Genomic DNA, 26505 nt, shown 5'->3' on the forward strand with positions numbered 1-26505 from the left:
AGTATCACAGACTGGTTTGGGCTGGAAGGGACCTTCAAAGATCATTTAGTTCAAAACCCTTGCCATAGACATGGACCTTTTTCACTAGATCAGGTTGCTCAAAGTCCTGTCCAACATGAACTTGAACACTTCCAATGATGGGGCACCCACAGCTTCTCTGGGCAACCTGTCCCAGGGCCTCACCACCCTCATTGTAAAGTATTTCTTCCTATGTCCAACCTAAACCTATCTTTCAGTTCAAAACCACTTCCCCTTGTCCTGTCACTACAGGCCTGGGTAAAAAGTCTTTCTCTGTCTTTCTTATAAGCCCTTATATATTGAAAGGCCAGAATAAGGTCTCCTCGGAGCCTTCTCTTCTCCAGACTGAACAACCCCAACCCTCTCAGCCTTTCTTCAAAGTCCCTTCCTTCCAGAACTCTCCTTTCTGAACGATGGCTATACCCACATGCAAGGCACAAATCTACTGCTTCATTTGCTTGAGCAAACTGCACCCCCGCCTCCTGCAGTAGACACTTCCCTTTGTAAAAGAGACTTCTCAGGTTTCAGTTCTGAGTTTGTTTACTTGACTCTTAGCAATATTGGCCCTTTCCTCAGCCTATTCTAGCTTATTCTGTGCTTTTCTGAGTTTGGAGAGATTTGTATTGGCTTGTTCATCCTGAGTTGGCAAAACAAAAGGAACTAAAAACCACCTGCCAACATGCCGGGGCACAGAGCCAACTTTTAAACTGACAGTCCTAGAAAATGGTAAATAAGTATTTGCTTCAGTTTAGTGACTCGCAGCTTCCTGAGCTTGTCTTTTGTAGGATTTGATTTTCATCTGCTGTTTCTCTATCAGATCTTGTAACCTTATCATGTTCTTCCTGTGTTGTTCATTCTGTGGAAAAGGAATGTGCAATTACACGTTCTTGGGAGACAAAACATCAGGAGAATTGCTTTCTATTTATACCCACCTTGAAAGTAAGCTCTTTGACATGCCGTTCATATTTGCAGATGTTTTTCATAGCCTCTGTGGATTGTCTATGTTCTTCTTCCAGCTCAGCTTCTAACTCTCATATCTGATGAATCAATCAACAATTGGCTTGGCCCTCACACAGGACTCAGAGAAGAAAGGTGTCTTTGACACCCATGTTCAGTGCTGGTACCCACCCTGGCCTCCACCTTCAAGAATTGTTTCTTGCTTCCCTTCAGAGCCAACTACTTGGCCTCATCCCAAGGGTGCGGCAGGTTCTTCATTGTCTGGTCCATGTTCTTCTTCATCCTCTCCAGGTAGGTGCTGGTGTCCTGCTGTTTCTTCAGCTCTTCGGCCATCATGGCAACCTCTGGGGAGAGATGACACAATAAACTGGAAGAATGTGAAAGAATGGTGCATGCTGTGCACCATTTGAGGATATATTCCTGGTTCCTGCTGACCATTCCTGCCACCATATTTCCTGATTCATTTTTTTCTGTGACATAATAGTGGCAGAAACATGATAGGAAATATTAGGAAAAAGGATGAGAAAAAATGTGCCTCCATGCACATGTGGAGCTTGGCATGACAGAAGGAGTAAATACCCTATCCCACTGTATGGTCATTACTATAACCTTCACTGACACCCAGGTGCCGTGGGTAGAGCAGGAGCCAGAGCAAAGCCTGGGAGCAGGGCATGGCACAGCTGAAAGGCTTCTCTGCATAACACATGTGGAGCGTGATGGAGTCTGCATGCTGTGCCTTACTGCATGCCCTGTTATTGCCACAATGGTCTGGATGGCTAGTGTTACAAGGCAGAATATAGTTTAAAACAATCTGTTCTCTAACACAAAACTAGGATGTATTTTGCTCTCAAACATTTGATTTCTAAACAATCAAATTGAGCATTTTGGTGAAATACTGAGTGTCATTACTTACAAATAATCTAAAATTTAACAATTTGCTTTGGCAGCAAAATACCTGAGAAAGTCTAAATTAAAAAATGTAAGAATAAAATAATGGCTTTAGAAATTTAATGTATATATAAAAATGTGTGTGTACAATTCATTGCAATGCTCTACCTCTGTTTTGTTCAAACAAAATACAAATTATCTAATTTTATTCATTTTCATGAGCAAGTGGAGAAGTTTTCCTTCTATTTTAACTCCAAATAATGTTTTTATGTGTTCATATTTTGTTTTGATCCTATGCAGTAAAAATCATTAACACGTTGGGTCCCATGATACACCAGCCCTATTGCCTGGCTGAGCTTCACTGGCCTTGCATAGAATCATAGAATCATTAAGGTTGGAAAAGACCTCAAGGATCATCAAGTCCAACCATCAGCCCAACACCCCCAGGCCTCCTAAACCATGTCCTGAAGTGCCATGTCTATATGTGTTTTGAACACCCCCAGGGATGGTGACTCCCCCACCTCTCTGGGCAGCCTGTGCCAATCCCTGACCACTCCTTCAGGAAAGAAATTTTTCCTAATATCCAACCTAAACCTCCCCTGACGCAGCTTGAGGCCATTTTCTCTCGCCCTGTCACTGGTGACTCGGGAGCAGAGACCAGCCCCCCCCTCACTCCAGCCCCCCTCAGGCAGCTGCAGAGAGTGAGAAGGGCTCCCCTCAGCCTCCCCTTCTCCAGGCTAAACCCCCCCAGCCCCCTCAGCCGCCCCCCAGCACACTTGTGCTCCAGACCCTGCCCCAGCCCCGCTGCCCTTCTCTGGACACGCTCCAGCCCCTCAAGGCCCTTCTTGTCCCGAGGGGCCCAAACCTGAGCCCAGCATTCGAGGTGGGGCCTCCCCAGGGCCGAGCACAGGGGCCCCATCCCTGCCCGGCTCCTGCTGGCCACACCAGCGCTGACACAAGCCCGGGGGCTGGTGGCCTCCTTGGCCACCTGGGCACTGCTGGCTCATGCCCAGCCGGCTGTCAGCCAGCACCCCCAGGGCCTTCTCCGCCAGGCACTTCCCAGCCCCTCTGCCCCAGGCCTGGAGCGTTGCCTGGGGTTGGTGTGACCCAAGGGCAGGACCCGGCCCTTGGCCTTGTTAAACCTCATACAGCTGGGCTTGGCCCATCGATCCAGCCTGTCCAGGTGCCTCTGCAGAGCCTTCCTGCCCTCGAGCAGATCAACACTCCTCCCCAATTCAGTGTCATCTGAAAACTGACTGAGGGTGCACCTGATCCCCTCATCCAGATCATTGATAAAGATATTAAACAAGACTCGCCCCAACTCTGAGCCCTGGAGAACCCCACTCATGACTGGCCGCCAACTGGATTTACCTCTGATCACCACAACTCTCTGGGCTTGGCCAGCCAGTTTTTTACCCAGCAAAGAGTGCACCTGTTCCAGCCATGAGCCGCCAGCTTCTCTAGGATGATGCTGTGGGAGACAGTGTCAAAGGCTTCACTAAAGTCCAGGTAGACAACATCCACAGCCTTTCCCTCATCCCCTAGGTGGGTGACTAGGTGCACTTGCCTGGTGAGCTTACTCAAGAGCTCCATAATCTCCCCTGGTAACAAGGTCAGGCTGACAGGCCTAGAGTTGCCTGGATCCTCCTTCCACCCCTTCTTGTAGATTGGTGTCACATCAGCAAGCCTCCAGTCATCTGGGACCCCCCATTAACCAAGACTGCTGATAAATGATGGTGAGTGGCTTGGTGAGCTCCTCCGCCAGCTCCCTCAGTACTCTCGGGTGGATCCCATCCAGCCCCACAGACTAGTGAATGTCCAGGTGGAGCAGCAGGGCATAAACTGCTTCCTCCTGGATGATGGGGGGTTTGTTCTGCTCTCTGTCCCTGTCTCCCAGCTCAGGGGGCTGAATACCCTGGGGATAACTGGTCTGACTATTAAAGACTGAAGCAAAGAAGGCATTAAGTACCTCAGCCTTCTACTCAACCTCGGTGGTAATGTTCCCCTCCACATCCAGTAGAGGATGGAGGTTCCCCTTGGCTCTCTTTTTGTTGTTAATCTATTTGTAAAACCATTTTTTGTTACCCCTTACAACAGTGGCCAGGTTGAGTTCTAGCTGGGCTTTTGCCTTTCTAATTTTCTCTCTGCATAGGAGGATATAGCACCAATTTAAATGGAAATTCACAACTATCATTTGGAAAGTTCCTAAATAGGATTTTGAATAGGTAAATATTTAAATACATTAGGCACTTTGCTGGTTTCAATACTGCAGGATTTTTTTTTGTGGTTTACATTTTCATGCAGCACTGAAGAAAGTTATTTGTTTTAGACTGACTAAACGTGTGTTTAGCTCATTATGGATAATAACAGCCCCAATAACTCATCTGTCAGAAGGACAAGTTTCCTGTTGCCCTAATCCTTGTCTGACATGTAGCCTCTTCAACCAGGCACACAGACTGGTTCTTTGTCCAACTGGTGACAAGAGTATTTACATGAACTCCCAGCAGCAATGCCATTGGGAAGCCCTGAAAATTCGAAGAGAAAAACACAGTAACATCCTCACATCTGTGATTGCCTTCTTTGATCTTTCTTTATAATTTTTTGCTTCATTAGTAATATCTTCCATCTCAGTTTGGGTTTCTGCCATATCAGTTTCAAGCTTCTTCTTTGTATTAAAAAGGCTGGTGTTCTATGATGGAGAAAAAGAGAGGTTTTGAGTGTCTGTCTTTGCTGTCTTGCACATGAAGGCCATGAATTACTAATCCTTCTTACTCTGTGAATCTCCGGGCCCAAAAATATGTCTGCCATAGCAAAGCAAAATACTTGGGTATGGAGGAGCTGCACACATTCGGTGGCACCCAGAAGCTCCTGCTCAGCTACTTTCCTCAACTGCTCCGTCTGCTCCAGGGCTTCCCATAGCTCCTCTACTTCAGCCTGCAAGAGGTTTGCCCTGCGCTCCACCATGGCCACCTGCTCCTTCAGGTCCTCCTGTGACCTGAGAGCATGATCCATGTGCAGCTGCATGTCCTATATATGAAGAGCCAATTTTATCCTAATGAGTTTCTCAGATACTGTGCTTAAAAATAAACCAGCCAGAAGGCAAACCAAGACCTTGAGAACTCCCTGGATGCTGTGCCTTGGCAGCCTGGCAGTTCACATGGCTCAGCTGAACCTCTATTTCATTCAGATCTCCCCCCATCTTCTTCAGCCTTAAGGATTCACTTCTGCTCCTGATCTCAGCATCCAAAACACCCTGCATTGTCTCCACAGTCCTTTCATTGTTCTTTTTTTAACTGGATGATCTCCTCATCTTTGTCAACAATCTGTTGTCTTCTGACTTAATCAAGTCAGTTTTCAGTTAACACAAAGTATTTTGACCTCTTCATGCTCAATATCTGCCTTTAAAAGAAAAAGAGGAAAATCAAACACAAAAGTAACATTTCAGAGAAAATAATCATTGTGATGTGACATCACACAAATGCCTAAAGCTTGTGGCAATGAACCTTGCACACAGTCACTGGCCAGGGGAGAGAATAGAAAGCTGTTCAGCTTGCTTTTTCCAGTAATACTTAAACTAACACACCTTGGCCTCTTCCAGAGCTAACTGCAGCTCATATTCTTCTACTTCATCTTGCTTTTTGGCTTTCTCAAGGTCTCAGATTATTTTGCCATTTTCAGTAATTTGTTCAGTCAGATCATCTATTTCCTCTTGAGATACGAATGACATCAGCCTCTGGTAGCCAGAGAAGCTGAACTTTGCTTTGTGATCGTGTTCAACCTCTTTTGTACACCTGCATATATACATATGTGTACACTTGTGTACATATGTACGCGGTGGTGTATGTGTATGTATGTACAGATGAAAACAGAAACAGCCAACTCATGCAGGATGACATAGACACAGGGGGATCGGCGGGGTTTCATAGGCCTCCTTACAGGGAGCCTGGAAGGCACCTGCACGTGTTTATGTCTCTGGATAGGCCATCAGGGCAACACCATAGGTCTTGTCATTGTATGTTCACAATGCATCTGTAAAATTCACTTTCACAAGCTGTACAGCTTCCTGAGGGCACCACCTTTATCTGGGAGTGACACCTAAATGTCCTGGTTCTTACATCTCTGCAGCAGATAATGGAGAGCCAGGACATTTGCTTTATTAGCTTAGTCACTTTACAAGCTTGCTCGACAACTTTTGGTGAGAATTTTTGTTCTCCATTAAAATGGAGACAACATAATGACAGAGTCCTGAAACATAGTGCACCTTGTGCAGACATGAATATGCGTGTGGAGCAAGCCTTGTTGTGGCAGGACTGTGAACAGCTAATGTGAAACCAGAGCCAAACACTTATGCTTGAGAGCCTTGTTTTCCTGTTTGATTGTTTCAAGCTGATCTAAGGTTTCCTCACAGGCATTTTTCACTTTGGAAAGCTCTGTGTTCAACAAGCATGATTCTTTGGCGAGAGCTTCCCGCTCCAGCTGGCTCTCCTCATACTTTCCCTTCCATTCTGTCATAACCTGAAAGACATCATGTTTCATTCCCTGCTAGTACTGAAGATGTTATTTTATTTGTGGCTATTTTCTGAACTAGATAAATACTGCAGTCTCTGAAAACAGGACAAACTCCTATTGCCATGCTCTAGAGGAGCATATAACTGCTAGACTCAACTTGATTTCAGTATTGACTTAAGTAGCAGGTATTTGGCCTTCTAGGAAGGCTAGACTTAAAAGATACTGCGCTCACTTATCATCTTATCAAAGTTCTGTTGTTTCTTGTTAAGGGCAGCTGCCAGTGTCTTTGTTCTCTCTGTGTCCACTGTCAGGGCCTCTACCTCTCCCCACGACTTTGCCTTCTCCAAGGAGGTACACTTCGAATTCACAGTCTCTCTGCTGCCCTGCCTCCTGGAGACGCTGAGAGAGTTTTTTCCTTAAGGAGTATAAATAAAACATGCATATGATTAAAAAAAACAGTGGGTTATGTACATAAATTAATGAGTAAAATATGGGAAGTCTTTTTTTTCATTAAATGTATATGCAAACCCCAATAAACCAATCCAGGTCAGGCTACTGAAAGTAGGTAGGTCTATGTTCTGCACAATGTACAAAACATCTGGACAGTTCATCCCATCTATCACGTACTTGGCCTCCTCCAGCTCCTCCGTGCACTGAATAGCATCTGTCTCGTATTTGGTTCTCCACTGGGCCACTTCGCTGTTGGCCTTGGACAGGGCGCGCTGCAGCTCCCCCTTGGCTTCCTGCTCCTCCTCATACTGTTCCCGGAGCAAGTCACAGTCATGGTGAGCAGACTGCAAGGCGTGGGCCAGGGCACTCTTGGCCTAAAAATTACTCATAATATGTATTTATGTTAGCTGTGACCGACAGGTTCCCCCATGACCTTGCACGCTAAAAATACGGTCACTGCAGCTTGGGGAGAAGACAAAGGGCCAAAGGTTCAGGCAGCTATCTTGAGCTGCAACCAGTTTTTCTCAGCTCTACCACTAGAAACAAACAAGACTGATGCCACCTTGGCATATGCTGTAGCTTTTCTTCCCTGGAACTACAGAAGCAAAAGAAATCACATAGACCATGGCTTTAAAGTTAAAAAAATGCGAAAAGTTAACCAAAAGTGAAACCGCTTTTACTGTGTCAGGGAATTCCTTAGCAAAACACTTAAACACAGTGGTCACTGAACATATTCTGCCCAGTAGTAATTTTATTGTGTTAGGTTGTAGGCAATGATACTTTAAAATTTCCAAAAGTGGTTTTTAAATGAACTGAGGCCCTGATAGATTTTGAAGCCTTAGCATGTGCTCAGCAGTTAGCACTACCTTGATCTCTTTCTCCAGCTGCCTTTTAGGTTTGCTGTATAATTGCCTGCTTGCTTCTGCAATGTTATGGTTTCTTTCTTTTCGAGTTGATGGCTTAGTTCACCTGTGACAAGAGAAGACAAGTTTCCAGTACTGCCCAGATTAAGCATCCTGAAAACATTCATATATAAATAATAATCAGTAACAAGTGGAATCATACGTTGTTTATCTTAACAGTTTTAACCTTTATGTATATAATTTTACAATTCTTATTTTACCATTCTCATTGCAGATAATCTTTTACCATGTCATCTTTACTCTTAGAGTAATGCAGAGTTTAGTAATAAAATATGTGACAGAGATAAGTCTCCTCCAACACTTATCTATTCTATCACCTTCAGCAGTACTCCTATTCTACCTTAATAATGAGTTTTGTAACCCACAATTCTCTCAGCTTTAACTACTTCAGTGCATAACACTTAGTTTCTCTAGGGTTTCAAACCTTCCTTTCTCTTTCCTTTCCTGTTTTTTAACCCTTCTAAATTTCTTCTACAGTAGCATCCTTTTCAAAAAGAATATTAGGGTAATTGGCAATCCTCTCTCTAGGCCTAGATGTTTCTCTTCAAGTTGTATTACTCTTTCTAGCTTATTCTGTATTTTCTTCCTATTCCATTTTACCACATCTTCTACTAAACACTTTAATACTCTCCACCACTTTGCATAGGCTTAGTAATTTCTTCTGCTTTCCTACCCCTGTTATCTATGTCTACTTGACCTCTCCTTTCTCTGTTCATCCACTTTGGAAACCACCTCTTATCTGCTGTTCTTATGCTGGGTTACTCTTAAGTCTGTGGTCTTGCTTGGCCCTCATAGGGAACTTTCCCCTTTTTCCCTTCTCTTCCTTTTCTCCTAAACACACTTCATAATAGTAATATTCTTACTGATTCCGGGTAGGTTTCCCTACTTTTTTCCACACAGACCTTTGCAATATATAGTCTGGTGCATTTGGGCACCCAGTGCTACAAGGAACCCAACTCATCATTGCTGCTGCCAGAGGATGAAAGCTACCTGTGCTCCATCAAAACTGGGTGACTGGCACATGGTGTGTTGTCCTGCCCATATCTGAGTGACCCCACATCGTCTACCAACTTGTGGATTAACGTTAGTGCTCCAATGCCATTTTTGCCTTACCTATCTGTTGGGCAATTTGACTGAAGGCCTCATCAAGGAGGCAAAATAATGATTCCTTAGTGCTTGATGTTTAACCTGGCTAAGAGCTCCTGTAGCACAAAGGCTAATCAGTTTGCCTAATTCATTCCTACTTTATTAAATGTTTGAAGCCCGTTCTAGAGTCCAGCCCACAACTGTACTATATTTTAGTGACCCAAGATATGCAGCTAACTGTGTTACATCCTCTGGTGTCATTTCTTTTAATGTAACAAAACTAGTTTGATCGGCAGTACCTCTCTGTTGTGGGATGGTGGCACTACTCACTGTATACGCTGCTATTACCACCTCCTCTTCTTTTTTTCCATTCATATGTATTATCCCAATAAGTGTTTTCTCCTGACTCCTATTATAATTCTCCATCACTTTCTGCAGATCAGTTCTTTTTCATTTTTGCATCCCAATCTGCTTTTTGCAAGCAACTAATTTTAGTTTCAAATTTTTTTATGATCAGTTCCCTTTGGAGCTCTCCCTTGCTTTGGGGTAAACCATTGCACAGTATGTTTTAATCCTTAAAAATGCTTCTTTCTTTTTCCAGATTCACCTAATTCTCTAATTCCAGTTGTATACCTTACTACATTTTTGAGCCACTAGGTGATATTCATTTTCTAAAGACACATTTGCTTTAGAAAATTTGCTTAATTGTTTTCTTTAAACACAATTTTCATGCTGAAGCAGTATGATTTTACACTGTCATGCTGGCTCAACTGACACAAAATGCTTCAGCAGCTTCCCATAATTGGTCCTGTGATACAGGAGGTATATCCTAAACTTTCACTTCATAAGCTTTATGATAACTGGAAAACATTTATTCTACATCACCCTCTGTCCTATGGGCTGAAGTAACACATCTCTCCTTTCTTGGAGAGGTGCCTAGAATTCTTGGGACTTCTTATAGCCCTCCAGTATCATCTTTTTCAGACTTTCCCTGAGCCATTTTAGATTTTTTTCTCAAGCCTTCCATTTCATTCTAGGATTCCCCTCGAGCACTATGCACAATGACATTACAACAAACTAGTCAGATTTTTAGAATCATCTTGCAAGCATGATCAGTTAAAAGATCACTCAGAAGAAAATAAGAAAGAATTTGGTGATGGTCTGTGTGCTCCCACATAACATTCTCCATCAAAAGGTGTAAATTCCTTTTTCCCTGATAAGGGATGGAGATGGGGGAGTCACAGATTACAACCAGTGTTTATTTTGAACACCTTTTATTAATTAAGTTGTGACAATAATTAGCCTCAAGCTGTTACTATTAATGCCAGGAAACTTTGAACACAGCACATTCACGTATTTCTTCATGGCTTACTCACACCCACACAGTCACCCCTAACTCCCCAGTAGGAGCAAACCTGTAAGGGCAACCCAGTTCTTTGCTCAGAAGTAGAGGATCATACTGACAGGCCAGTGCTTAGCCAGAAAGACCCTCAGGGGCTCCTGTTTTCATCAGGTGGTATGTATAATCCTGTAGTCTTTGCATACGGCAGCCACCATGCTCTTGGATGTGGTTCCAGTTATACAACCCGTTGTTGATGCAGGTGTTCACCAGCCTTGGGCTGATTTGGCAGGTCTTGGTGTTCTGGGTTTGGCAGTTTTTGCAGATTCATCAGGCTCCAGACATTACCAGATTTTGGGAGACTTCCACATGCTATGCCCTCTTTGGTCTGCTGTTTCCTTGTACCCACATCCACATACAGATGCACCACATACAGATTCACATAATAAAGGGTTTTCAGGGCTGGTGTAGCCCTACGGCTCAGCTGCTCAAACACTATATTTCAGCACTCTCAGATCTGCTACAGTGTAAAATCCCTAAAATTCAGGTTAGTTTAGGCCAATTCAGTGGCGTTTTGATTTAAGATGTCTGACCTTGCAGTCAACCAGACCAAGGACCACTCACACTCATCAGTCACACTGTTCCAAGAAGTCTGCGTGGGAGCAGTAACAAGCTTCATGAGGGTAGCACACACACAGACACCGTACACACAGCGAGCATGTGCATTCTTGGAGGAGAAAGTGCAGTTCTAACAGGTTGCTCAAATCATTTGGGACTATCCCAAAGTCCCAGTGCCCCTGTATGGACTCAGTGAGCTATGTCACACCACTCTGGGAATTATCTACCCAAGCAAATAATGCTTGCAGTTGGCATATGAACTCATATGTCACTCATTAACTCATTTCCTTCAGTTTATTTCTAATGTTGTCTGTGCCTGTATCAATGAGTCTGGAAGTAGAATACACACTTTGGGAACACTTAGGTCTCACTCATGGTACATGTAGAGGGTCTCTCTGCTACTGAAGGGAAAAAATATCCCCATAGCAGATCTTTGTGCCTTCCTTAGCAGACACTGTCTGGAAGTGGGCCTTTTGAACCACCATCTTATTCATATTTCTCTGGTTTTCCTCAAATTTGGCTGTCATATCTCCCATCTGCTTTTCCAGGGTGCAGTACATTTTTTCCAGATTAGCCTGAAAGCAAGTAAGAAAGTGGAATTTGTGTATGCGTGTTTGTATTGCATTAAATTCCCACCAGACAGAAACATTGCCAATTCAAGTATTTCATTTATAAAAAAACACCTTGGACTTAGTTAATTGTCTCTGTACTACTGGCCAATTATCAATCTCCATCTTCAGCTCACTCTTCTCCTTCTCCAGCTTCTGCTTCACCCGTTGCAGGTTGTCGATCTGCTCCCCAAGCTCAGCGGTGCTGTCCGCATGCTTCTTCCGCAGAGTGGCAGCCGTCGCTTCGTGCTGCAGCGTGGCCTCTTCGAGGTCGCGGCGCATCTTCTGAAATTCTGCCTCACGCTTCTCGCTGTGTTCAGTTTCAGTGGTGGTGGCTCCTCCAGCCTCTTCAAGACTTTCACTGATTTCCTCAAGTTCATTAGCCAGCTAATCACAATCATGGAATCACAGAATCATTAAGGTTGGAAAAGACCTCTAGGATCATCAAATCCAACTGTCAACCCAACACTACCATGCTTCCTAAACCATGCAACATTTCTCTGCTCTTGCCTGCATCGCTTCCTTACCCATGGTCTCCTCTTCCAGCTCTGCAATACAGCCTTATATAATGAGGAAATAGCACATCAGGATTTAATAAAGGAACAGATAATTCAGTGTTTAGGTTAACGCAAAATTGTCATAGTAGAACACCAAGCCCATTGTTCTGGAGACTATAAGCAAAACAAAGTCCCTTTGAATTTTACTGTTTTGCCATTCTAGGCAAAGGCTTACCCACAGGAAAAGACTTTTGGATCAACTCATACTAACACAGCTTTCTGTTTTGTGGGGAAAATTATTACATTGTATTGAGGTAATTTACTGTGACTCAGTCAGAGATTTTATCAGTGGTCAACTGTGGACAAACATTATTCATGCTACTATGGTTTAAACAAGCAAAGAGGAATGATGTAGTAGCTACCTAAAGTCTCTTGCCTTCAATTCTCTGATCTTCTGCAATTGAATAACTGAATTCTGCAGTTCCTCAATTTTATTCTGCATTTGATTAAATTAAGAGTCTTTCCTGTGAAGGAAATATTATTTTAATGAAAAGAAAATATGTTCAGTTAAAAACAAACAGTAAATTTGTCACTTTTTTCTCATACTTCCTTAATTTTTCATCTAAATGTTGTTTATCATTTTCCAGATCCACTATGGTTTCCTGGGCAAGTTTCAAGTCTCCTTCAAGCTTTCTCTTGGCTCATTCATGATCCATACAAACTTTTCTTTCCTGTTCTAAAGATGCTTCAACCTGTAACATAAACATATACAAAGATGACTGACAGAACAACTGTTCCTTTTGTTGGACATAGTTCACTTGTTGCTGCAGCTTGATCCTGGCTTTGGTGAGGGTATTAACTTTGTCCTCCTCAAGTTGCAGGTCATCCACTGGCTGCTGGTGGGCTTTCTGCAGGGCCATCTTCTCCTTGACTAACTTCACAATAGTCTCATCCAAACCTGTCATTTCTTCAGTTAGCTTTTCAACCTATTGTAAGGCTTGAAGGTCACTAAAAATTTTGGCTTTCATTTAGGCTAAGGATCACACAAAGGCAATAAACTTGTAACTAGACTACAAAGAGACTTAATTAGTTGCACAATATGGTCAAACCATACAACATCTCTGCTTATACATCAACCCTTCTGCAGTCACAAAGGAATTCTGAACTTTCATTTCAGTGCATTTTTGTATGCTTTTGGATTGGTTTTCCTGCACAACAGAGGTGACCACACTTAACACCAGGCTCACAGATTTCCTTATACAACATCGTGTCATTGTTCAAGTTGACTGCAACTTTATGTCCTACATGTAGGCAGAGCAACTATTATTAAACACGCAAACAGGAGAAATAAAAAATTACCTTGTTTTCTGTGGCATGCTTTTCCTTTTTGGACTTGGTCAGTGTTAACTCAAGGTAATCAATATCTACAGCTCAGAGCATTCACCCTCCAGTTTCCTCTTTCTGCCTGCCAAATCAGCATTTAACTCCTCTTCATCCTCCAGTTTTTCCATTACGTCCTTTACTTTTACTTCCAGCTGGAATTTTGTTTTGATCAGCTGGTCACATCTTTCTTCAGCATTGGCCAAATTTTCATTTTTCTTTTCATAGAAAACAGAAATGTGTTTCATGGTCATACACTGGAAATGGCATTCATAGAAATTACTTGCTCTTTGTGCAACTGGAACATGAAATAACAGAATTTCCATTCAGCCCTCTCCTGAATACTCAGACAAAATGGATGTAATCTGAGGAGCCAAAAATGGTTTTAAATTACATAGTCTATAATTGCAGTTGCAGATGCTTTTTCTCTTGCACCCAATTCACCATTTTTTCTTCCAGTTCTTTACTCTCAGTTTCTGATTTAGTCAGTTCTTCTTTCATTCTCTCAAACTCTTCCTTCATCACAGCCATTTCTTTCTCAGTTTGTACACTTTTTAAGACGAGTTTTATCTTCATCCAGGGCCAGTGCCTGACGTTCATGAATGCACAGATGTTGTACAGGATGCACAAGATGGACTCCCTGAAATCAAAGCTATCTATCGGTACTGTGAAAAAAATCTATCTTTGAGAAACCAGACCTCGCAGAAGATACAAACTTTTGGTCTAACATTCTTTTCAATTCAAGTCTCCTGAGGTATCCCCTGCATAAAGCTTGTGTCTGTGTGATCAGTTGTCCTAAGCAATCGTCTCACATCTCTTCCAGGACACCTAGCAAACCTGCCTTGAAGACCACCTGCAGTAAATGAACAGATCAGTCATTGCTAGGCTTATATTTTAATGCAATGAATGATTTCTCATTGTGAGAAAAAATTAATATTTACCTTACTGTGTCCAAATTTGTACTGACTATGGTCTATCTCAATGGAAAACAGCAACATTTCACATGCCTTCTTGCTATCAATAAACTGTCCTTCTGAAATGACACCAGCATTCAGAAGGCAGCATCTGACAAAATAAAGGAAAAAATCTTAACTGTCCATATCACTTTAGTGCTCCAGAGAGTACAAGAACAGCTGTTACTTTGAAGATACAGAGGGATGCTGAGTCTGACTCACACCTCCAGCCTTAAAGAGCAAACCAGTAAGAAGCAGGTCAGTTCAGTAGGTTCCCAGCATGTGTTACATCCCTCACTGAGACTGACAGCATGGATGGACTGCTCTCTTGACCTCAGAGAATGCTCATCCATGTCACAGTCATTTACACTAATCTAGGGGGCCAGCTCACTGGGTTAGCTGTAAATTAAAATAAATTAATGGATATTAAGAATAAGGAGACTGCTACAATTATCCAATCTGACCTCCTGTGTAACACAGGCTCACAGACCTCCCAGTGCCTTGTTCATACAGCTCCCATCTTCTGACTAATAGGGTACATAATTTAAAAAAAAAAGAAATTTCAGAGAATCACAGAATCCCAGAACGGCAGGGGATGGAAGGGCCCTCTGGAGCTCATCCCATCCAAACCCCTGCTTGAGCAGGCACACCCAGAGCAGGGGGCACAGGACTGCGTCCAGGCGGGGTGTGAATGTCTCCAGGGAAGGGACCCCACAGCCTCTCTGGGGAGTCTGTGCCCCTGCTCTGGCGCCCGCACAGGGAAGGGGTTTGTCCTCATGTTCAGGTGGAACTTCCCGTGTTCCAGCTTGTACCCGTTGCCCCTTGGCCTGTTGTTGGGCACCACTGAAAAGAGTCCGGCCCATCCTCCTGACACCCACCCTTCAGATATTTATAGGTATTGATGAGATCCCCCTCAGCCTTCTCTTCTCCTGGCTGAACAAGCCCAGGTCTCTCAGCCTTTCCTCACAAGGGAGATGCTCCAGTCCCTTCATCATCCCTTTAGCTCACCACTGGCCTCTCTCCAGCAGTTCCCTGTTTCTTGAACTGGGGGGCCCAGAACTGGACGCAGCACCCCAGATGTGGCCTCACTGGGGCAGAGCAGAGGGGGAGGAGAACCTCCCTCGCCCTGCTGGCCACACGCCTTTCCATGCACCCCAGGACACCACTGGCCTCCTTGGCCCCAAGGGCCCAGTGCTGGCTCAGGGTCACCTCGCTGCCCCCCAGCACCCCCAGGGCCTCTCAGCAGAGCCGCTCTCCAGCAGGTCCCCCCAGCCTGTGCTGGTGCGGGGGGTTTTTCCTCACCAGGGGCAGGACCTTGCACTGGCTCTTGTTGAATTCCCTGAGGCTCCCCTGGGCCCAGCTCTCCAGCCTGCCCAGCTCTCGCTGGATGCCAGCACAGCTTCTGGTGTATCAGCCGCTCCTCCCAGCTTGATATCATCAGCGAACTTGCTGAGGGGACGCTCTTTCTCTTCATCCAGGTCATTGATGGATATATTGAACAGGACTGGCCCCAGCACAGACCCCTGGGGAACACCGCTAGTGACAGGCCTCCAACCAGACTCTGCCCCATTGATCATGACCCTCTGAGCTCTGTGGTTGAGGCAGTTCTCAATCCACCTCACTGTCCTCTCATCCAGCTCACACTTCCTTAGCTTGCCTGTGAGGATGTTATGGGAGACAGTGTCAAAAGCCTTGCTAAAGCCCAGGTAAACAACATCCATTGCTCTCCCTTCATCGACCCAGCCAGTAACGCCATCACAGAAGGCCGTCAGGTTGGTCAAGCATGATCTCCCCTCGGTCAATCCATGTTGACTACTTCTGACTACCTTCTTTTCCTTTACCTGTCTGGACATGACCTTCAGAATGAAATGTTCCATCACCTTTCCGGGAATGGAGGTGAGGCTGACTGGCCTATAGTTTCCAGGGTCCTCTTTCTTGCCCTTTTTGAAGACTGGAGTGACACTGGCTACCCTCCTGTCCTCAGGCACCTTTCCTGCCCTCCATGACCTTCCAAAGATGACAGAGAGTGGCTTAACAACAGACTCCGCCAGCATGCTCAGCATTCATGGGTGCATCCCTTCAGGGCCCATGGATTTGTGAGAAACCAGTCTGCCTAGGTTATCTCTGACCCAATCCTCCTCAGCCAAGGGGAATTCTTCCTTTCTCCAGATTTTCTCTCCCACCTCTGGGGGCTGGGATGCCTGAGGGCCAGCCTTCGCAGTAAAGACTGAAGCAAAGAAGGTATTCAGTAACTCTGCCTTCTCTGCATCCTGTGTCACCAGGGCCCCTACCTCATTCAGCAGGTGTTTCCCATAGTTTCCCCAGTCTTTCTTTTACTACTAATGTATTTGAAGAAGCCCTTCTTGTTATCATTTACGTCCCTTGCCAGATTGAATTCCAAGTGGGCCTTGGCCTTCCTCATCACATCTCTGCATACCCTGACAATGTTCCTATATTCCTCCCATGTGGCCAGTCCCTTTTTCCATATACGGTAAACCTCCTTCTTCCATTTGAGCTTTTCTAGAAGCTCTTTGCTCATCCATGCAGGTCTCCTGGCTCCTTTGCCTGACTTCTTGCTCATAGGAGTGCACTGATCTTGAGCTCGGAGGAAGTGGTACTTGAGTACTGTCCAGCTCTCTTGACACCCCTGCCTTCCAGAGCCCTAGCCCATGGGATTCCTCCAAGCAGGTCTTTGAAGAGGCCAAAGTTAGCTATCCTGAAGTCCAGTGCTGTAATCCTACTTGTTGCCTTGCTTTTACCACACAGGATCCTGAACTCCACCATCTCATGGTCACTGCAGCCAAGGCTGCCTCCAACCCTCATACCCTCAGCTAGATCTTTGTTAGTAAAAGGTCCAGCAGCACATCTCACCTCATTGGTGCCTCCACCACCTGTGCCAAAAAGTTATCCTCGATGCTCTGCAGGAACCTCCTGGATCATGCACACCTTGCTGTGTTGCTTTTTCAGCAAATATCGGGGTGGTTAAAGTCCCCCATGAGGACCAGGGCCTGCGATTGCAACACTACTTCCAGATGCCTGTAGAGGTCTCATCCACTTCTTCTTCCTCATCAGGTGGCCTGTAGCAAACACCCACAACAGTGTCACCCATATTTGTCTGTCCCTTAATTTTTACCCATAAGCTCTCAACTCATTCTTTTTCCACCCCTCGGCAGAGCTCGATACATTCCAACGGCTCCCTCACATAAAGTGCAACTCCCCCACCTCACCTTGCTGGTCTGTCTTTCCTAAAAAGTACACAGCCACCCATGACAGCATTCCAGTCGTGCGAGATATCCCACCATGTCTGTGATTGCAATCAGATCATGGCAACTGCACACACAGACCTCTAGTTCCTCCTCTTTATTCCCCATGCTGCGTGTTTTGGTGTACAGGTGTTTCAGAGAGGTAACTGAGAATGCAGGTTTCCTTTGAGGGGTGCACGAGGATCCATACACATCCTTGAGGTGGTTGGTCTTCTGATTGTCATCTTGTGAGGCAGCTAAGGCACTTCTGTTGCTGCTCTGGTTGGCCCGGCTCATTCTCCCGTTGGATGTGATGGCATGAGCATTGCCACTTTGGATCCCACCCCCCAAGCCCTTCAGTTTTAAGCTTGCCTCACCAAGTCAGCCAGCCTGCTGCCAAAGATTCCCTTGCCCCTTCCCAACAGGAGGATTCCACCCCTCCCTAACAGGCTGTGGTTGCTGAGGAAAGTCCCATTGTCATAAAAGCCAAAACCCTCACAACAGCACCAGCCACGTAGCCAATAGTTGATTTGCGTTATTCATCCATTACTGGCTGCCCATTCTTCTCCAACTAGTAAAATGGAGGAGACAATGACTTGGGCACCAGTATTTTTCACTTGCTCCCCCACGTCTTTACAGTCTTCCTTGGTTCTGCCCAGGCTCTGGCTTGCAGCATCATTTGTGCCCACAGGGAGGAGTAACAGCAGATAGTAATCTGTGCTCTGACAAGTTGTGGTACCCTCTCAGCGATGTCTCGGATCGTAGCTCCTGGAAGGGAGCAAACCTCCCCGTGACTCCCTGTCAAGTCGGCAGATGGGTGCCTCAGTGCCTTTTAATAGAAAGTCACGCACTACGAGCACTCAATAAGACTTCTACCTTATTTGAAGCCTTCAAGCCGTTAGAGATCCCAGGTAAAATATTCACCCTCACTGCAGGAAAGGTATACTTCACTTTACCTGGACAACAATCTTTTTCAGGTCCCACCCTTAAACTCTTACTTTGAGTCTGTCTTTTAGATGACAGGTTCCTGCATATTCAGAAATCTTTACACCACAAACAAATCATCTGTCAACATATAGTTTGATTTAAATTCTCTCACTGCACTTGATGTTCACATGTACCCTGTAGCTCTTTTCTGAACCATATCCAGCTTCTCGCATTCCTCCTGATGTAAACCAGAATTAGACATAGTATCTAGCAACACGCTTCCTAATCCTACGCTGAGAGATTATTGCACCCCCTATTCTTTTCTGCATGTCTCTGTTTACCCATACACAAATCTGGTCACCCACATCACTGCCTTAGGAAGTCTTCAGCTAGAGCCCACAATGCCACGTCTACCCTTTTCAGTGTCCCTGCCCTCCAGGATACCCTTTTCAGTGCTGTCAGTACTTTGTTCTTAGAGATCTGACCCTACATTTGCCTTTGTTCAAATACAACAAGCAGATGACACCAGCTGCGTTGCCCTAAATTTAGCAACCCTTTATAAATGTCTTATTTTTACAGCACTTCCTGAGTTAAAATTGGTTGTTTGTTTTTTTCTAATCTATAAATTAATGTAGCTAAAGTGCTATAGAAATGTCAGCATGTAGAAATGTTAGCCCTGTACAAAATGAGAGTGCCATGTGGAACTAATTTAGATGTCCTGCTGAAATCTGTTTTGTTAATGCAGCTACATTTGCAAGACAAGCTTGTAATTTCATAAAAATTGTGGTATCAGGTTTAACACAATTTCCTTTCAGTAAAACCATTCTAGTTGAATTATTAAAACAACATTCTTCAAACTTCTAATAGATAGTGATTAAATATAGGATGTGGTATAGGCCACCCTCCATATTTATTCTGAATCATGCATGTGTTAAATTTGAGAATTTAAGCAAAAAATACCCAAACAGTCAGATGAACATGAATGAATTGAAAATAGGTTTTGGCATACAGTATTCAGGAAGGCATTTGGGTGGGCATTGCCCACACAGACCCTGCTATTAGATGTGTCTTCATACTTTCCATAGTTGTTAAATATGAAAATAGTCCTTTCCTAAGATCTATATCATTGACTTGTTTAGCAAGACTCTTCTCTTAAATGAACTTGGCTTGATGCAAACACAAGAATGTTATTACAGACCTTTGCTTAAAATCCCTATATAATATCTAGTCAGGAAATCCTTTCCTGATGATTCAAATGCCTTCTAGAACACTGTTACATCCCAGCTGGTGCAGAACAAGCTTGTGATCCATCAGGCCTATGACAGAGCAACACAGGGATATACTGATTTTTCCAGCATTGGTCAACTGGTCTTTCTGCCAATTTCTAATCTATGTTTTATGAATTACCTTGAGTCTTTGTTTAATTACGAATGATACAATAAATGAGGATGAGTTGTTAACAAGTTGGACATCAGCTTATTTAGATTTTCCGGTAAAAAAGAGATCATTTGCCATCTACTTTAAGACATAATGCAAATATTCTCAATATGATTTGATTCTAATGAAAAATAAAAATTCAGAAGCTTTTCCTTAGTCTTCTAGTGAATATTCTACAGTCCTGTATAAGCAACAGCAAAGTAAATAGCTACTAACAGTGGATAAAACTGACAAACTTTCCTCCTATCTTAAAATGAAAATGTGTCCTTAGTGGTTAGAAGCTAATCATAAGAGCTATTAAACACGACACAGCCAGGTGGATGCTGCACTCCTCACCCTGCCAGGAAGGTCTGAGCCTGTTCCTGGCCCCAGGATATAGATGTGTCCAGCAGCATCAAGGGCTGCCACGTGTAATCAGTGTTGCCCACGCTGACTGCAAAGCACTGGTTGCCACACAACGCCCTGTACTCAGAGACACACACCCTGGAAGAAGCCAATTACAGCCAAAAAAGGGAAGGATGCACCAAAGGTCAAAGCCCAGACAGTTTGGGCTGTCTTGAAACTGTGCAACCTGATCAAAGCACATGACTTCCCTTGTTCACCACCATCCTATTGGACCTCATCAGGAAAGCAGAACTCACATTAACCTTTACCGGATCCCAAAGGTAAATTTCCACAGCATCACATGGCAACAGAGAAAGTGAGAATGGTGAAGCAGTGCAGGTGGATCTGACAGGACTGCCACCTTGGCATTTTCTGCAGCTGGCCCACACTGAGCCAGGGAACATACCTACCCGAAAGAGTAGAGACAGTTTGGAAGGAAGAGCCCTTTTTCTTGGTTCCTTCCTTCTTAATGACACCACCTTCAGCTGGAAAATGAGATGACAGTCCAACTGAGGTACTGCTGTAGACCCCTTCAACAGCATTATAATTGTGCATCTAAAACATAGAACACAAATACTGACCCAAAATGTTGATGGCAGCCTACACACCAGATAGACCAGCTGATTATAACAGTGTTGATGGTAAAAGTGAAAGAAAGGCAGAGTAAAGCCATTCAGCTGTCTTCATCTGGATGAGCAGAAAGTCCCAGACAGGTTCTTGGTCCTACTAGTTTAATATGTTGTGAACTGGGGGCTGAACATCCAGCCCTGGCAGACAAGAAACGAGGACCATCAAAGAAACAGCTTTTAAGGGATACTTTTAGGTAAGACTCGTACGTGCTTATCCTCATACATGACTTATACTAATCCATCCTGAATGCCCCTTGCACCCACTGGGGTTGTGAGCTGGTGCATATAAGTAATACGTGTGTTTATCTCCGTTAATTGAAGCCAAAATTCACAACTCATTTCCAGTCCCGAATCCTACGGCAGAGTAAGAGCAGAAGTGAAGGTGTGCAGATGTGCAGTGGGGTTGTCCAGCATGCAGGACAGGAAGCCCTCCATACATTGAAGATAAATCCATCTGTCTCCTTGTAGAGACATGGAGTCCCCTGGCTTGTGGCAATCACTCTGGGAGGGGAAGAGGGAGGTGGCAATCGTCGGGAGGGCACATAGTGGGAGGACGGGGGTAGGAGCTCCACCTTGGGAAGTGTTCGGTGGGTAGTTGAGAGGGATGGGCAGAGTGGAGTGAGGATGAGTGCAGTAGTTGGGTGTGTGGCAAAAGGGTTTGGGACAGATGCAGGGCGTGGGTAGAGAATGCCATGGCAGTGGGAACGGGGAAGAGGCTGCAGGGGCTACACTGGAAACAGGGAAGAACTTCTGTCCATACGATGAAGAGCTCAGATTATAGATCAGGATATCTGGCCATCCTGCACCCAGTGAATTTCTCACCTTTCTGTTGAAGATTATTCACAGGATCTGGCCCATACGAGTTGGACTTTCCACATCAGCAAGAACAGCAAGCTGTAAGGCAGAGTAAATTATCCACACCCGCACTTCACCTGCACACACTGCATTGGAATTTACCCAGGGAAGATAAAGTGGAGGTGGAGTAACCCTAGTGCAATACTGTTATACAGAAATAGAAGTGCCGAGTACAGCTTTGGTCACCCAGTCATCGTCAATGCTGGAATGCGGATGACAGAAATATGCACACAATCAGAGCTTCAGTGCTCTGCACAGCCTGAGGCACCTGCCCGAAGGGGAAGCTGCGTGCTTGTGACACATGGCACTAGGCCACTGGGCCCTCCATCACCGAGCTGGCGTATTTAGGGAAAAGTTTCCCATATTGATTTTACTGTAAAATGTCACCAGGTGATGGCTGTCCTTACCAAGTGGTTCAGGCTTCTTATTGGAGAGGATGTGGTAACTTCTCTCAGCTTTCAGCTGGAGGGTGACTCTTGACTTTTCCAGCAAATCTGTAATATGTATGCACATACAAATTTCTCAAGCTCTTCTTTACTTTAGAGTAAAGCAGTAAGCCCACCTCATTTACTCACAGGTCTCAATGTCACCAGAGGCCAGCTTCCCAGAGGTACCAAAGTGAATACGAATGAATTTACCCTGGCAAGCAGACAGAAGGTAGTGGTCAGTGCAGCATTCTCAGGGTAACATGCCAGAGTGTTTTTCTTGCTTGAATCTCAGTGACAGCATCTCAGTCTGAATTATCTTAGATATTCAAAGACAGATAAAGCAGAACAGTTTGTTGCAGCCCATGCAGCTATGCGCATGAACCAGCTGTAAACACATCAGCATCTGACAACCAACCAAGAAATTTGTCAGCAAGAACATTTCTCCCAGCCCAGTGGCTCCCAACTGCCAGTAACAAGCAGGCAAGAAGGATTTGCTGTTTGCAGAAAGGCAGAGAGAAATATGACAACTCACAAAGCGCAAGGAATTATTTCTCACAGTCTCACGGCTATCCCAAAGGCTTCCACCAGGGGGTCAGTGCTGATGACTTGATCCTTTAGCATACCCTGTGATAATATTTGAATCATTATTGAATAACACCATGGGTGGACTAAGTGGTAAGAAAAAGTTACTATAATGCGGCTTGCCTGATTACATGTGCAACCACGTGCCCTTCATTTCAGTTGTACAGCATTACTGCAGCATCTTTTGACTACAGCACCAAGAACCATCACTGTGTGTAAATGGTGAATAATTATTCTCTTCAGAATTCTTCCCACGGTCAGAGCTCTCATCTCTCAGCCACAGGGACAGACTGGTCCATGTGAAGAAACTGAAGCTTCTGATTCTTCCTGGACACCACTTCCCCAGACTTGGCTTCAGTCCAGGTGAAGCTATACCTGGGCAGTAACAGAGGCAGCTCTGGTGGCTTGTATTTGTTGTGGTCCTAACTGCATATCAGCCTATAGTCTTACTGCCTTTTGAGACAGTGGCTGAAGCTAATAAAAGATATTTCAGATTTTGAGGTAAATGTTTGTCACCAGTGCTGTCCATAGCTGCAAGTTGGTGTTGTCCTGAGCTTCCCCTCTGCCAAGCCTCTCTTCCTCACACCTTCCTCCAGGACTCCTTCCTCTTGGCTAGATCCCCGCTCACTGCAATTGTTGCAAAGTACTGGCTGGCATGCTTCTTGTTCACAGTCTTCCCTGCACCGGATTCTACGCTGTCAAAACAAAGCCCGTGACAGATAAGGAATGGCATTTGGCAGAAGCAGTGTTTCTGACATAGTTTTTTTCTACGAGTCTGTTCAAAATAGAAAAGCTCACCAGTCAGCATGAACTGATAGGCATTGTCAGAGATGGAGAAGATGTGTGGAGGGGCCTCCTGGCACTTCTTGCCTTGGTAGGCCAACACCACCTCCGGGTTGTACACCAGCAGCCACTTGTAGGGGTTGACAGTGACACAGAACAGACCCAAGTAGGTCTGCAGGAAAAACCAGAAAAGTCACTGAAATCCAACTCCTGGCAGTTGGATTTTCTCCTTTGCCATGAGAGGGAACTTACATAGATCATCCAGGAGCTGTAGTGGTCCTTCAAGTTGTAGAGGACAGCAGGTTCATGCAGGTGGGTCAACATGGCCCCATCCTCAATTCTGCCAAACTTAGGTGGGTTCATGGCACATACATCATCAGGTCTGACAGCAACAAGCTATAATTCAGAAAGAAAGAGTTAACCTTGATTCAGTAACTCTCGATGCTCCTTCCATGTGTACACAGAGACACATACACATCTGTACGGCTGCTCTAATTCAGATTTTTCTTTCTGTGTAACTGTGCAAAACAAGATAAGGCTATTACAGACACTGCTTCCAGACAGGAACTCTACAACATGGGCAATTTACAGGATGTAAACTTACTGTCCTGGAATGGGTACAACCATGCAGACAGGATTTGTGCTGGACCAGATCCTTCTACACATTATTGCTGCTTATGAACTTTGAGTCGCTGCTGCTCATGGCTGTAATAGCTGGGGCACAACTGCTAGCCGGTCTACCTTTCAGCCTCTGAGATTCACACTGCCAGAGAGACAGGACACTAACTGCACAAGATTCATCAACAGCAAATCCTTCCTTGGAAGGGATTTGATCTACTCCTGCCTGTTGCCATTCCTAACTAAACAAAGGCTCTACCCGTACAGATTAGCACTGTCCACTGGCTCACATTATGGGTGACCATCCTGTCACACAGCCAGAGCCTGTGGGTATGTTGGTGGGGGTGGAAGGGGGCAGATGTGCATAACAGCAGATGTACACGCAGCTTCTCTCAGCCACGCTGAACCATGAAGGAGGTTAAAAATCCTGTTGCCATTTCTCCAGATGGCTTTTCCCACTGCTTTTATGCTGTAATTGCTGCTCCCATGGACTGGTCCAAGCTGACTAGTCCAATCTAAGGAGGAAATAGTGTTACGGCAAACATATTTGATTTTGAAATACTGAACACCATTTCCAAGCTCAGGTCCTGACCAGTGGAATGATCTTGGGCTTCTTTTGAGAAAGCAAGAACTACAGACAAGGTTTTCAAAAGCAACTTTGTGATATGTGTCCCTATATACCTTTCTAAAGCATTCAAAGAGTTGTGCAATTAGGATTCACAGAAAGTCTCTGTATAGAACAAGAGATAGCATATTAACTGCTACTCATAGGACATATAGAATCATAGAATATCCTGAGTTGGAAGGGACCCACAAGGATCATTGAGTCCAACTCCTGTCCCTGCACAGGACAGCCCCAAATTCACACCGTGTCTCTGAGGGTGTTGTCCAACCTCCATCTGGGAGTCACTTTAGAGGCTTCTAACATAATGTCAGTTCAGTGCTCAGGAGAGTGCAGGAAGCTGTAAAATGTTACAGAATATTAGAAAAGAAAGGGAGAAAACAAGAGAAAGTTACGTAGGATGTCCGTCAGCTCATTCACACCTTCATTACTAATCACACCTCTTAGAAAGGATATAGTTGTACCAGAAATGATCCAGAGAAGAGAAACAAAGATGGTCACAGGTATGAAACAGCTTTTCTACAGAGAGAACATAACTAGATTGGGATTTGGGGGTGAAAAGGGGACACTTTTGAAGTCTGCAAAGTCAGGAATAAAAGAGAGATGGCCATAGCAAGGAAGAATAAATCTTTTTTTCTCCTTGTGAAAAAATAAGCTGAAATTACTATGCTGCATACTGCAGAGAAAAGGAAGCACTTTACACATACTTGAATTTTAAACTATGGAAATCTTTCCCACAGGACACTACCGGAGGCAACAAGCTCAAATGGGTATAAAAAAGCCAGCCCCAGGGAAAGCAGGTCCTTGTACACGGTAGCCCGCTGTAGCCTCTGCTGAGTCACATACCTGTGATTGCTGGAAGCTGGCAGTGAACCAATGGGTGACTGCTTTATTCTTTATTCACTTTCTTAAAAATCTTGTAGCACCTACTGCCAAGATGTTGGTTGAGGTCATTCTTCAGGCTGCCGCAGCTATTCTTACAAAAGGTATCAGGACACAAGCTGCTAAGACATTTTAGCGGTTTTGCAAAATTAACATCTTGGAGGCTCCTCTAGGAAACTGTTTGCAGCCAGTGACCCTGGTAATAATTTCACATGCAAAGGGGACTTTCAAAGTAGCTGCCTGCTCTGCTACCAGTAAAGGAAGGAATTGATCAGTGGATATGTCAGTGGTAAGATGAGAAAGGGTTAAGAACAGTGGTTGAGGAATGCTAAAACTGGCAAGGCTACAACCCAGCCTGTTTCAGAGCATCGCCTCATCTTTAAAGCCTGAACAGAGAATAATTATCCAATGGATACCTTCATTCCAGCTTCCAGAGCAATTCCTCTGGAGGCTGTGCTCATCACAGTCAGAGGGCAGGGCAGATTTCTTGCCTGAGCTAGTCTGGTGCTTTCTGTGTTCCTTGCACTCCCTAGAAGATGTCCTAGGGCCCTCAGCATGGCAAGGAGTAGGGCCAGGAGAATGCATTTACTCTGCAGTCCTCTGTCTCAACAGTTATCTTCCCACCCTGTGCAGCCTTGATCTTCCCTTTGGAGTGCTCCACCTTGGGCTCAGCCACAAAGCAGTAGGTCTTGGCACCAGACGGCTGGTTCTGTGCTTCTATTCTCTCCTTCTCTGATTTGTGCAGGTACGGTGCAGCCTCACCAAGAATATCCTTGCCAGCGTCTCTGCTCATGGCTGAACTGAAAGGCAGACCCTGCTGTGGTGGTCCCCTGTATGGTCCTTGGAGCTGAGCAGAGTAGAGCTGGACGTCCACCAGCCCTCCCAAGCTG

At 44.8% G+C, this 26505-nt stretch overlaps 1 pseudogene; it reads right to left on the reverse strand.

Moving 5' to 3' along the window:
• Nucleotides 1–535: 535 nt before the first annotated feature.
• LOC142065478 (myosin-13-like) lies at nt 536–26505 on the reverse strand (annotated as a pseudogene).

This window comes from Phalacrocorax aristotelis, chromosome 16 (assembly GCF_949628215.1).
Source record: "Phalacrocorax aristotelis chromosome 16, bGulAri2.1, whole genome shotgun sequence".
Lineage (NCBI taxonomy): Eukaryota > Metazoa > Chordata > Aves > Suliformes > Phalacrocoracidae > Phalacrocorax > Phalacrocorax aristotelis.